The sequence below is a fragment of the Ambystoma mexicanum genome, chromosome 11, assembly GCF_040938575.1.
Source record: "Ambystoma mexicanum isolate Mex_15411 chromosome 11, UKY_AmexF1_1, whole genome shotgun sequence".
NCBI classification, from domain to species: Eukaryota; Metazoa; Chordata; class Amphibia; order Caudata; family Ambystomatidae; genus Ambystoma; species Ambystoma mexicanum.
In genome coordinates, this window is record NC_090934.1 from 188,211,563 (window position 1) to 188,225,087 (window position 13,525).

The following is a 13,525-nucleotide window of genomic DNA, read 5'->3' on the forward strand; positions in this document are numbered from 1 at the left end:
CTGTAAAGTCCCTTCTGAGGTCTTGTGTTCAGTCTCCAGGACAAGGAATCTACTGACCGGGTATTTGGCTGCAGTCCCTGAAGTTCTCCTGCTGCAATCTCTTCTTCATTGCTGAGGTACTGTGTTGGCTTGGGTATATACTTACCTTAAGCCTGTTGGGATTTCTGTGTAGCTTTGGGGTGTTTTCTGTGATTGGGAGGTCCCTCATCCAGTGCACCCAGTCCCACTGCTAGAATCCTGCTGGGGTGTCTTCTGTGAAGCCCCTGGACCCTCTTCTAACTCTAAAAGTAAAGTACTCACCTGTCTGTCCAGTATTTCTAAGGAACTCTGAATTTTGCTACTAAAAGTTCTAGTGACCCCCCTTCTGCCACTGAGAACACCCATGCTCCAAGAATAAGGGAAATACTTTGAAGGGATTGGGACTTCTGCCTAGAAAAAGAAATCAAGTGTTTTAGTTGGTTGGTAAATGTAATTCTAAGAGTGAACAGTTACAAAGGTTCTTATCTTGGATGTGTGATGCACTATTCTTAAAAGTATGGTTAACATCTTTTTTTCCTTAGCCACTGTTTTGCCAGTCTAATAGAAAGTAGATGTGAAGGGATTTTACTCTCCTGTGATCACCACATTATTCCTGTAGGGTAATTGTATGAGTGTCCTCCAACTGTTGGTATCACCAGGTCAGTCCTGTTAGGATAACTGTATGAGTGTCCCCCAACTGGGTCTTGCTTCCCCTGACTTGCTGCTAGCCTGTCCTTAATAAGTCTACATTAGGTTGTTGCCTACCTGGAATAACTATTCAGTAAAGTGTGACATTGGGTTTTACTTTCCCCTTCATTGTGAAGTTAAAGTATGTGGGTTTTACTTACCTCGTGTTAGCTGTGTGCCATCCAAAATAAGTTACCAGAGTTTTGCTTACCTAAATCTGGGGTTCCCCAATTTCAAAACCATCTGTAATTGTATATTACATCCTTAGGTTTTACTCACCTGGTATAACTGTGTGTTATGACAAAAGTAGTTATAGGTTTTTACTGCACCTAGGATAAGTGTTTCACTAGTCACCAAAAGTATATTGTCGAGTTGACTGTTTATGTGATTTGTTCCAAGAGTCAGTGTACAACTGAAAGGGCTTATTGCCCTTGTATTACTGAATGTAATCGAGAAAGTAACCATTGGTCTTTTACTCCCAAAGAATAGGCTTGACCTTTACTAAATGTGTATAACAAGGTTTTGCCTTCCCTAGAACTACTGTTAGGTGTTCCAAAAAAGGTTTATACTTGGGTCTGTGTGCTTTCAAGTATAGTGTTGTGTTTTTATACTGTGATTTCTTATAATGTTTTAGTACTTACTTACCCCTAGATTTATCTGGGCCTACCTGTATTTAAATAAATCCTTTATTTTTACAATACATAGTGTTTCAGTGTTCCTTTGGATCATTTGTATTACAATTTCACTTGTACTGTGTCTACTGCCCTCTCTCCCTCCTAAAATAAGCCTGGCTGCTCTGTCTACGCTACCCTATACTCTGGTGGTACTGCCTTAGAGTGGAGTCTTGTACTGCCTCAGTTGAATGGTTTTGAAGAAGTTAGTAGCACTTCCGAAAAACTGTCCTAACAACGACGAAGCCACCTCAGGCTTCAGAACATGGAGGCCTGGAACGACCAAGCCATATTTGGCGACGTCCCAGATTTAGTGATAGAATCCGTCGCAAGCAGGGCAGGCTGGGGAGTCTGATGCGAACAATTGGAGACAGGAGGAAAGTGGTCCGAGGAAGAACTACTGCTCCACATAAACTGTCTCGAGCTACTGACAGGCTCCTTTGCGGTCCGAGCATTCACCAAAGGCAGAATAAAATGCTGCGTATTATTGAAGATGGACAACATATCAGCTGTTCGCTACATCAACAAACTCAGAGGTACCAGATCCAAAATGCTAGCCGAACAGGCGAAGGATTTCTGGAATTACTGTCTCCGGAATAAGATTGCAGCGGAATATCTTCCAGGAGCTCACAACGACATAGCAGACTGGAACTCGCGCTATCTAACGGATGCCAGCGACTGGAAGCTCCTTCCCCGAGTTTCCCAGAGTCTACAAGAGCTGTGGTGTTCCCTACATACAGATCTATTCGCATCCAGACTGAACGCTCAGATGAGCAGATGTTTGTGGGCCGGAGCGGTACATTCCGCTTTTCTGCCTTTCATCATGATCACGAGAGTGCTAGCGAAGGTTTGCAGGGATCAGACAGAGCTAGTATTAGTGGCCCCATTCTGGAAATCCCAGCTGTGGTTTCCAGTAGCAATGGAACTTTCCACGGATTTCCCGAGGACGATCCAATATCACCCAGATATCCTGCTCAGCCCAACGGGATAGAGGCATCCCCTAGTGGAAGTGGTCTCCCTGCAACTAATAGCCTGCAGAATTTCAGGAAGTGATTGGAACTGCCAGGCATTTCGCAGCTCGCTGCTGACTGTATTAGGAACTCCTGGGCGCCTTCCACCATTAAAAGCTACAGTTCAGCATGGGACTCATGGGCGCGATGGTGCTTACGTCAGCAGTTGGATTCTGTTTCAGCGCCTGCAGTGCATGTCCTTAATTTCCTAGCGGCTAGATTCCAAGAAGGTAACGCCTATAGGACTCTAGGAGTGCTTCGATCAGCCTTGTCGGCAGGGCACGACAGAGTCGAGGGTTGACCAGTGGGGGAACATCCAGCAGTTCATAGACTGTTGAAAGGGGTCAAACTGAAGAGGCCCCCAGAACCTAAATGTACGAATTTATGGGACGTACGAGATGTATTGCAGTTATTTATGGATTTGCCAGAAAATAGTAGCTTGCCACGATCACAGTTATCAGGCAAATTGGCGATGTGGCTTTGCTTGACAGCATGTCGAAGGGTGAAAGCCCTGGAGATAGATAGTCAAATATTCTATCCGGAGGGAGTATCCTTCTCCATAACTCAAAGAACTAAGACGGACACTAAGGTTATTTCATATTTCCCGGAGAATAGGAAATTGTGTGTGGCGCAGTGTATCAAGGATTGTGAAGCAGAGACTGAGTCTATTAGGCCACCACGCGTCACTCAGCTGTTGATTGCGCGTAGAAAGCCTCACCATGCGATAGCTACAGCGACTATAGCCAGGTGGGTGAGGAAGATGATGCAATGGGCAAGCATAGATCTGACTATGTTTGGCGCACACTCTGTTAGGGCATTTTCAGCAGGTGTGTCTTTGCAGGACATAATGAGAGCAGCTGATTGGTCCTCAGAATCCACGTTTAAAACGTTTTATTTTAAACCTGTGTCAGAGTTGACTAATAGAGTGGTGGCAAGCTTTGAACAAGCATAATACTCGCCTCCGTCTTGCCATAGAATGAAGATTGCCCATGCTAACTGCACTGGTCAGTCTTGATTCTATTAAAGACAAGGAGGCGAGCATTATTTCCCACCCACCGGAATGCAAGCAGGATGCTATATTATCGCTGCTATCTAATATTATTTTGTTTGGGTCTAGGATATGCATTCCCACCCTCATACATTTTGTCTTTTCTCATAGGGGAGGAGCAGACGCCTGCATGAGACTTGGTCTTGAGGAATTGTAATGGATATGGTTGTCCCGTTGGACCTTAGGAATCACACCTCGACAGATCAGAGTGGACTAGCTGTGGAATTAAAAAACAGTTTGTTTAATGTTGACGTTGAAAGAGTTCAGCAAAGAAAGAGGAAGGGACCTGGGGAGGAGGTCGTTTATAGGAGGGGCAGGCGTCGGATTGGTGGAAAGACACTGCCTCAGGACTACATACATAGAACAGGCTCATGGGACTTGCAGTTTTCGTAGAAAAGAGCCTTTAGGATGCGGTGAAGCCATTTAAACGAAGGAAAATGTTTTTTGTTGACTTGAAAGAAATTTTATGGAAGTTTAAATGTTTGAAGTTGAATAGCTGCATTGGTAGCAATAAAGAAAGTTATAGCATAATGCTCGCCTCCTTGTCTTTAATAGAATCAAGACGGATCAGTGCAGTTAGCATGGGCAATCTTTATTACAAACTCAGATTACATAGCCTCTGCAAGTTACTGTATAAAATCATTGTGGTTGATTATTTTCACCCAAGGGATGACTTAACCCAAATGTAAATTGTAAAATTTTAAATATGAGCACATTTTTATTTTCCTCTTTTGCAAGCACACGACACTTTACGTCTAATCAACTAAGCCTAACAGATTTTAACGTTTGTTTAGAGGTTGCACAACATAAAACTTATTTTCTTATTTTACAGTGGTTTTTATATTAGAATGATTTATGTAATGGTAGTTTTTGTCTTTTATTATGTTACATTTTAAAAATTAGCTTTAATGTTTTCAAAAGTTTGTTAAGATGGTTGCTCGAAAAAAATGTTTTTTGTGAAAGGTTTACATTTAAACCAAAAGACAATAAATCAATATAATGTATATATATTTTAATTTAAACTAATTCTTAATTAATTATTTTAGAAATGTGCATTACAATATCACTTTGTAATTAGGGTCATCACAGAACATCAAAAATGGTTTCAGTATATCTTTTTATTTTTCAAGATCACTATCCCCATTCCCATTTCAGCCATATGGGGCTCAAATGAGAATGGGAAGCATTCCATTCTGGCGCCCGCGAATGGGCAAATGACCCGGTAATTGCCCATTTGCGGGCGGCAGAAAAAGTTGCAAGTTTGGCGGCAGCCTGCCGGTTTTACCAGCAAGGCTACCGCCAAACTTGTAATGAGGCCCAATGGTTGTTTGAGGTTATTATAACAAACATCCTCATCGGTCCAACATATTTTCTGGGCTTCTGCATTTCGTAATTTATCTGTCAACCGTGATGTTTTTTGTCTGAAAATGTTGGGATAAACCTGCGATAATACCCAATCAAGCCCAAGAATGGTCTAAGATCTCTTTTGGTCTTGGGTGTTGGGACAGCTAAAAGGGCTCTCACCTTTTCTTGCTGAGGCTGTACACAACCATTCCCCACGAAAAAGTCCAGCTATTTCATGGCTGATTGAGCCAGCTTACACTTCCTACGATTGGTAGTCAATCCAGCCTCTCGGAGAGAGCTCTCAGTGTAAAGATGGGAAAGATGGTCCTCCACATTTTACTGTAGATAACTATGTTGTCAATGTAGGCCCCACAGAAATCAGAATAGGGTTGTAGTATTCTGTCCATAAGTCGTTGAAAAGTTGCTGGCGCCCCCATGCAGACAAAATGGAGAACTTTAAATTGGAATAGCCCTATGGATGTCAAGAGGCTGTTTGTTCCATATCCGGTCCGTGTACAGGGAGCTGCCAATACCCTCTAGTTGAACCTAGAGCAGACAAGAACACTGCATTTCTCATTTATCTATCAAGTCATCGATGCGTGGCATAGGATATGCATCAAAGGCGGAGATGGTGTTGACTTGCCTAGGAGCTATGCAAAATCTCCAAGACTGGTCTGATTTAGTACCGACACAATAGGGGAGAACCATGGGCTTGAAGAGGGCTCGATAATATTTGTCTTCAGAATATTCTCATCCTCATTAATTACTATTTTCTTTCGCTCTTCTGGGAGTCTGTATGGTTTTAGATTACCCACTTTTCCTTTTTGGGGTTTTGATGTAATGACACGTTCCATGTACCTTCCCTGGTTTTTCACAAAATACGTCGGGGAAAGCGGTAACAAGGTCATTTAATTTTTTTGTTTGTCTTTAGTTAGTTCTTGGGGAATGAGTTCTAGGTTATCACTCTCCTGGGGTACCAAACATGATAACATGGAAGAGGTAGAGGCAGAAGTGTTGTCTTTCCATTCTTTCAGGAGATTTGCATGGTAGAGGTGGGTCTTTTGTCTTCTATCAGGTTGGGCTACCATATAAGCACATGTGGTCGACAAATGGCAGTCTGCAGTCTGCAGTGCCGCCACAGCCACATCCGTGACCTTAACTGGCAATCGGCAACCCTGTTGGCGGCCGTAAGTACACTGATTCCCTCCATCCCTATCCTCGAGCGCGCCCCATAGAGGCGGGATTCTGGGCTTGTGCCATTGATTCAGTGAAACCTGTTTGCCGCTCTAAAACTTTGGTCGACCGGGAGCTCGGCAATAAGTGGGGTGGATGTGTGACTCTCTCTCTCTACTGTCTAAACAAGTTTGGTATACGGCCGGTACTCAGCGCGGTCCATCAAACATGCTGTAGTAAAATCGGTCCCGCCAAGGTGACTCTGCCTATTTTTCTGGCCCGGCCGCGAGTGTGGCAAGAATAATGGAAGATATCCTGCCACTGAGCCTGTCTGGGGAAGGAGAGCGGAAAGAAACCTGAGGTCTCTGTCAGAAGGGCAGAGACCGCAAATAGCCGGTGCTCCTTCCGATAAGATCTTGTTGGATGAGTGCACAGTGAACACAGTTACTGATGTTTTCCGTGCGCAGACTTCAAAAGACATACCCCCTCCTAGGCCAGAGTGCTAACCCATCGATGTGCAGGTACAAGTTGGAGCTTCAACGGCCTCTTCTCAGAACATGCTTGAGAAAGAGTGGTCCGTTGAGGTCGGGAAGCCCAGCGACTCTCTGGCCGCCGAGATTGATCTTTTGGGGGGAAGAGGGAGGTGGAGCCCCCAATACTCTGCTTTCCCCTTCACCAAATAATACAAAGGGAGTGATTCACTCTGATCCAGAGGATCAGGGTGCAGAGGTCCAGAACATGGCCCTGCTGCATTATGAAGCAGATTTGCTGACAAATATCCTAGGGTGGGGAGGCACAGGAGAAAGGGGTGGCAACGACACCGGGGCTATCCATCCCGGACTCGAGGACAGTTATCGCCCATAACACCTGTGTACAGATTAGCTAAAATAGCTGGAAAAAGCCTCTCCAAAAAACAGGACCAGCGCACCCTGAACAAATTTTGGCAGCCCAGAGGTTTGGCACCGGGACCTAGGCTCTTCGAGCAGCGCTTCTGTTGCCGGAGGACGGGTGAACTTTCTGATCCAGTAGACTCGATTCAAGAGCCTGGTGCAGGCTTATCTAGTGAGAACTCCCCCTCGGGTGACTAGCAAGCACAATGTTGGTCAGCAGGGCGATGCCCGCTGGATACATCTACAGAGGGGTGGCGGGATCAAGGAAAGTTTCCCACACAGGTGGAGGACAGCCATCTGGGGCATGCTATAGTAGAAGGCCCTCTTTTAAAAAGTAGAGCCGAGTTGCCTGAGGTGCAAACGCCCTGCCATGCCAAAAGAAAGAAGGCTCACCCATTGAGTGACACTGGTTTTCTGGCCATTCCCACATGTTGCTTGCAGCCACCACAGTGCAGTCTGCTCTTCCAGCTCGCCAAAAAAATCCAAACAACAGGCCGAGTGGAAACCCCCTTTATCCCAGAATGGTCGCTATCGGATGAAGATGATCTTCTGGATCTGGTGGCAGCCCATTTTGAAGATCAGACCTGAGGCAACCAGCCATTGATGCAGGTTTAATTGCGTCTCTTTCATTGACCTTAGCGCCATTTATGAAACTTCATGAAACCATGAGCGATCATATTAGGGATCAACCCACTCTGATCGCCATGCTGCACGCTAAGCTTGTATTTTTGGAGGGATTTGTCATGGGCATACAGGGCAACCTCGACAAAAACAAGGAGGAAATCACCAACATACTCCACTCTATTATTGACACAGCAACTAGAGATAAAAACAAAAGGCGCAGCAACGTGATCCATGGAATCCAGGATCAGAAATCCATTAAAGAATCTGGCTTTGCTGCCCATCAATTCGCCAGTCATTGAAAGCACTGAGGGGCTGCAACCATCTAAACAGGGTGTGTGGGGGGGCCCTCAAAGGCCTGATCAGTGCCTTACCGCTACCGCAAGTGATGTAGTGGGTCAGGTAAGAGCACTGTGTGGCAGTGAAAGCACGTTGGTCCCCACAACGAACATGGAGCAATCACGAGCCACACTTCCCATGGTCTCAGGAAATAAAGATCTGCGGGATCCGGCAGGCTTGGTGGCCTCGGCTGCCACTCAAATTAAGAAGAAATATGATATTTACTCCAAACTGTCAGAGGGATCTATGTTAAGTAGTAAGTCCCCCCCCCCAAAGTAAGAGGACTGCCTTGAAAAAAGAATTTGCAAGAGAAAAGGGCGACCCACGTGCAATTTGCCCTAGGCTAACTTCTACAAAACTCACCGCAGTGGGGAGGATGAGGCAGACAATAAGAAACATATTATCAGTAACCTCTACAGAATATTGTAGCCACGTAGGGGCAAGGGCACCAAAAGAGTTTGTAATCTCTCTGGCTCGAAGGGGCGAGGAGACGCTGAATTTATCTAGAGATGGTCCGACACATCTGTAGAGGAAGACATGGAGACACTAATACATCTTTCCACTTATACTTTAGAGGATGAAGAAGACCCCGGGCTCGAGACGGAGCCGTTACGGAGCGGAAGGATGCCTCCACAGGACATTCAAAGCTATGGGCATAGTCCCAGAGAGGACGCCCGTGAGCAGGCAAGTTACCAGCGAGATCCTTTAAATGGTGCCTCCAAAGGTTTACCTAAGAGTATTGCATCAAAGGTCCACTTCTGCCCAGAGGGGCAGAGTGAACACATCATTATTGAGGTACCAGATAATGAGGAGTCTATGGAGGAATTGATGAAGGAGGCCCCAATGGGCAGAGTTACCCCTTCCCATGACTCCTTGTTTCAACGTTGGAAGAGAGAAGGCAAATATACTTAGAATCCGTAAATACTTCTAACATTTCAAAAGGGGACACAGCACCTAAATGAATAAGGTTCCGCAGCTTAAACTGAACAAAGCCTGCAAACCATGTAGAGGATCTTAAAACTGGCTACTACGGAAAGCGCAATGTCCTTAATAGGACTTTCAAAGTGATCATCAAGGATAATTTGATCTTGGATGGAGCCAACGCTATGCAACGTTTACACAGCATACCAGCCTTCAATCAAATCCAATCGAAAGATCTCTTGTTAGTGGAGTTCCCAGGTGAGGATAGATTGGACAAGATAATCATGCATCTTTCATCAGCAGTAAAGAAGAATCCTCTGTTAAGAGACAGAGAAATTATTAGTGCTGGGCGTTAGGTTAAGAGACTATGGGCCTCATTACGAGGTTGGAGGTAGCCATGCCCTTGACAAGGGCATGGCTACCCCCAAACTCGGGTCCGGCTCCGGGTCTCGCAAAAGGGGAATTACCGGGCCATTCCGACCTTTGCGGGCCCGGTAATTCCCTTTGCGTGGGACCCGGAGTCGGTACGTCCCCATTCCCATTTGAGCCACCGTAGGGCTCAAATGGGAATGGGGAGGATGGAGCAGCGGTACCGCCCATAACGGTACCGCTGCTTCCATCCTGTACTGCTCACAGGTGCCACTCTGCACGGCTGGTCTGACCAGGCGTGCTGAGCTACAATACAACAGATGTCCACTACCTTGTGGATCTCTCCCGTCCCCTGCACACCCAATGTTTGTTGTAAATACAACCAAAAAGTAATTTGTTTTTTTGTGGGTTCAAACCTTATTATAAACGTAAATTCCCAAAAAATAGTATCAAACAATCTTGTGATGTATTTCATCAATCAGTTTATAGTAAAAAGAACATTCTTTTCCAATCTTCATTATTATTCAAACAAAGTACATTTCGAAATTGGTATTAGCTTTTGACTTTTTGTTTCAACATAGTATGGATAAACAAATTCAAATCATTAATATCAGATCGTTTTTCATTCCTTTCAATAATACTTCTTATTGAACATCCAATATTAGATTATGTGTCTCTACGCGTTTCGGGGTATTATCTCCCCTTCTTCAGGAGTTGTCTATCCTTTTTCATGTGCAGTTCTCACATCTAAAATAAGTAAATAGAGTATTGTCACGCATCTGTTACATTTACATTTTCTTATTTTATATCTGTCATTCATTTTCATCTCATAATTACCTGTGTTCTTTCTTATAGCAGCCGTTTCTGTTATGATAGTGAAATCGGCCTGTAAGGTTAAAAGAATAAATATAAAGATGAACCCACTATTGTTTATACTTCCAGAAAGGTTCTTATGTTAAAAACCCATTTGTGGATAATAAGAGTCATGGTGTAATACCAATGGTTCAAGAGTTACCTGTTTGCTGTCCTCAGCTGATGCACCAATGGGTGCTCAGATGCCTCTTTCCTACGTCAGTATTCTTCAATCAATGTTTTAAAGAGAAGATTTTGGTTCAGGAAATCAACCGGTACCATCATCCGATGATATGTGTCCTTGTTCCAGTAAGGGGTATTCAAATTGTCCTCCTAGTTAAGTAGGTTAACTTAACACCCGATGGTGAATCTGTAGAGAATTAATATGGAGTTACTTCCTCATCAAGTTTAGAACTCATGCTCCAGTCTATTAAGTCCTCAATGGTAATGTGCTTATGGTTCTAAATTCCCCATGTTTTTAGGGTGTTTTAGTGCTTACCTCAGTTCGTTCTCCTAATCTTGCTAAGCTGCCGCGGTAGAAGGGATCCGCAAAATGGCCGCTTTTGTTTATGTAAGCGTCACGGTGATGATGAGTTTGCGTGGTGACATCACGCGGCGGCGTGACGATGTCACGCTCGTGTGATCTAAATAAGTATCAACAAGTTAATATTCATATGTGTCACTAGCTTATAGAGGTGACGGTGATTAAGAATGTCTAGATCATGATGATACACTGTCAACATGATCTGGATTGGAAGTGTATTCCGTGTAGGAAATTGTGACTAATCTCGCCGTTTACAGACGATTCCACTAGGGGTTAGGTAATGTATGTTGATGTACTTTAATCTTAAATTCTCTAGTGCTGAGCAGCACCCGGCAGTACTCGTAATGTGGCGGCCTGGTATGATCTGTGCCGGTGCTTTACCAGCACCGTTCATACCGTTGCCGCCACCGTTGTAATGAGGCCCTATAACATGAAAAGGTCCAACGATCCCAGAGATATCCAGGAAGATCATATATAGGGTCGTTCAAGAGGATGTCTGGAAAAAAGACCCCAAGATTAAAACTCCCCTCAAAGAAGACCAAAGAGTGTTGAAAGATTATACCCTATGACGGGTAGATTGATCTCCATAACTTGTACAGCCCGTCTTCCAGCAGAAAATAACCCCAGATCTTACAAGGTTCAGATATCACATCACGAGACCCGGCATAATTTGGACATTGATGATTGGGGATGGCTGGCGGGCGCTCTGGCAGCAGGAAACTCACCCATAGCTCTGGGCAGGTGAGGGGGGGGGCCGCTGGGTCTTTTATCAGATGCCCCGATGAAATTGTGCTGTTGGAATACATGTGGTTTTGCGCACACCTGTTTGGGGAGGGAATTCCTAAGGTACATGAGTTTGATATAGTCTGCCTGCAGGAGACGTGGCTTAGGTCTCCCCGCTCTTGGATGGGTTTATCATATTCTTGAATCCGGCGGAAAAAGGCCTAAATGGTAGGCCACTGGCGGACCTTTTGATAACCTTGAAAATCATGAAGGGCTACAAAGTGATTGCAGAAAACCATCCATCGCCATCGATTCAGACCATAATAATAAGAGCTGGACCCTCGCCTAGGGGGCACATTAAGATGGTTATGTTGATAAACCTATATTGGAACGTGGTCTCTCCAAAAGCTAAGGGGTTTATGATAGGAGTATTAACATGAATTGATGAAGCAAGGGCCATGTACCCCAATTTGGAAGTTCTTCTGTGTGGCGACCTTAACATCTATTGTTTCGACGGGGCAACTAACCTCATTGAAGATAGTACACCATCAGCTTGACCCCAAATCTTGAGAGGGCTGCTCTGGAGACAAGATTTTGCCTTGAGAAATATACACCTGGTAAATGGGCATATGGTGGAAGATTGCCCGCCACAATCGACATGGAAAAGGGGAAGTGACAGGAAGGTGTTGGATTACGTTAATCGACATGGAAAAGGGGAAGTGACAGGAAGGTGTTGGATTACGTTTTTTTGCATTGGAAACTTTATTCTTGCAGCTGTTCAAACAGACAGTCCTTGAAACTGATCTTAGTGATCACAATATTATAGAGATCACTACTGCTAAGTGGCCCTCTATGTGTTTGGTTAGGCAATTTGTGGCCTTGGATGTTGAGCCTGGGAGAAATAGGCTGAGGGCACACGGACAGACAGCCTTGACGACCTCTCTACTCGAAGAGAAGCAAAGTGCGTTCCAGGCGAAATTACCCTTTAAAGCTTTCAAGGTAACGGCCTCAGCCAATAACAAACTATGGTTTTCTTTGCGCCAAGAATATGAAGCTGAGGTCGCAGGGAGGAAAAAAACACTAAATAAAGAGCTAAGAGTAAATCGCCATAGAAAAACAGAAGAGGCCAAGCAAAGCTCTAGTCGTCTGAAACAAGCCTTTAAGAACTGGCTGAAGTGCCACAAATCTTGGATATTGCAACAGGATGCCGAAAAAATGTTGCACATATTGTCAACAAAGAACACTGCTAAGATGTGGAGGGCGATGAATGCGCTGCATGCTCTTCAAGAAGCACTGTTATTAAACCCGATTTCAGTGATGGATTGAAGTAGGCACTTTGAAGCTTTGTTTGCAGGTCCCAAACATCAGTCACCTCAGGGGGAAACCTCTATGGTGGGCCCCTGGTTGTTCTCAACTGACCAGAGCAAAATCTGTGACCTGATCCACAGAGCAATTAATTCCAGAGCGGCCTGCCTTGATGGTATGACAAATTTGATGTTTAAGGAAAATCCAGATAAATGAGCTGGGCAGCCGTGGGAATGGTTCGAAGGAATTAAACGAGCAAAATAAATTCCCTGACTCTTGGACTTGGTCAACCATTGTCCCGATCTACAAGAAGGGAGATAGGGCGAACCCATGCAATTATAGGCTCATCGCCATATTAGATGTGAGTGGTAAGATCTTTGGGTCACTTATTCTTAAAGCTCACATGAAGTGGTCGAGATCCACGTTACACTACGATCCGTGGCAAGCCGGCTTTATCAAAGGCCTGGGGACAACAGTGAATTTATTCCTCCTTCACATTCCTAAAACTAAAGCCAAGAAGACGAATAGGCAAGAACTGTTTGTTGCGGCAATAGGTTTAGCCCAGGCGTTTGACACCATCAAGAGACATCTGCTATGGGCAAAACTGGAACCATAGAGGTGCCTGTCGGATCTAAGAGAAGCTTTAAAACTATTTTATGAACAAACTTCCTTGCGTGTCAGATTGGACAGAAAATGGACTCAAGCAGGGATGCCCATTGGCACCTGTCATTTTCAACCTTTTCATCTCAGATGTTGACAGGGCGTTTGACTCAAGTAGATGCTTTCCACCACACTTGGCGGGTGTACCAATTGGGAGGCTACGAACGCCGATGATTTGATTCTTCTTGATCAGACACAGGTGGGCCTCCAAAGGCAATTGGACGCTCTGGAGAACTATGTGGACACAAGTGGCTTAAAAATCAATGTAAAGAAATTAAGGATTCTCACTTTTGGCCGTAAAAAATGAAAAAATCTGCTGTATCCAAAGCCTGGTACATCAAAAGAGAGAA

At 44.6% G+C, this 13,525-nt stretch overlaps 1 protein-coding gene across 2 annotated transcripts in view; it reads right to left on the reverse strand.

Annotated features, from left to right (window-relative positions):
* The window catches only part of LOC138503207 (pancreatic secretory granule membrane major glycoprotein GP2-like), a 964,255-nt gene that overhangs the window by 635,856 nt on the left and 314,874 nt on the right, over nucleotides 1-13,525 (reverse strand). The gene's annotated exons all lie outside the window — the stretch shown is intronic.